Here is a 626-nt window from a genome sequence, read left to right as displayed (position 1 = left end):
CAGACGTCAACAATAATAACAAAAAAAATGGCTACTATAATTGAGATCCTGATACCTACTTCTTAGGGTTTCTGGGAGTTTGTGTAAGATCATTCATTTATTCTGCCACCATTTATTTCCAATACCCTAAGCACCGTGCTAAGTGTTGAGTAGTGTCTGTAAGTACTGGCACATAATAAGCACTCAATAAACGATGACTATCTTAAAAGATGCTATAAATAGAAGCGGAGAGGAAGTAAATGACACCTGGGAGGATTTTTTTAGTTGAATATTCAACTGATCTCTGATCGCTAAGCTTCCTGGAAGCCAATGGGAATAGTAAGTCTAATGACAGTAACATCAAAGAGCTGATTTATTGGGTATTTTCTCTGTGCCAGCCACTGTGCTAAACACTGTGCATGTATTAACTCATTCCCAGTCCTCTTGATAACTCAATAAAATAGATATGATGACAATGATGATTTTAGAGTCCAGCACATCTAACCAAGATCACCCAGTTAGTAAATAATAGCACAAGGATTTGAACCCATATCTGTCTGGCCCCAGAGCCCAGCTATTAACCACCGCTCTGTAATTCTCTCTAGCACCAAACATCTGGGCTGAACTACTGAGGGCTGCCAGCTTCC

Source organism: Cebus imitator, unplaced genomic scaffold (assembly GCF_001604975.1).
Source record: "Cebus imitator isolate Cc_AM_T3 unplaced genomic scaffold, Cebus_imitator-1.0 Scaffold99, whole genome shotgun sequence".
Lineage (NCBI taxonomy): Eukaryota > Metazoa > Chordata > Mammalia > Primates > Cebidae > Cebus > Cebus imitator.
Note: the sequence above shows the minus strand (reverse complement) of the source record.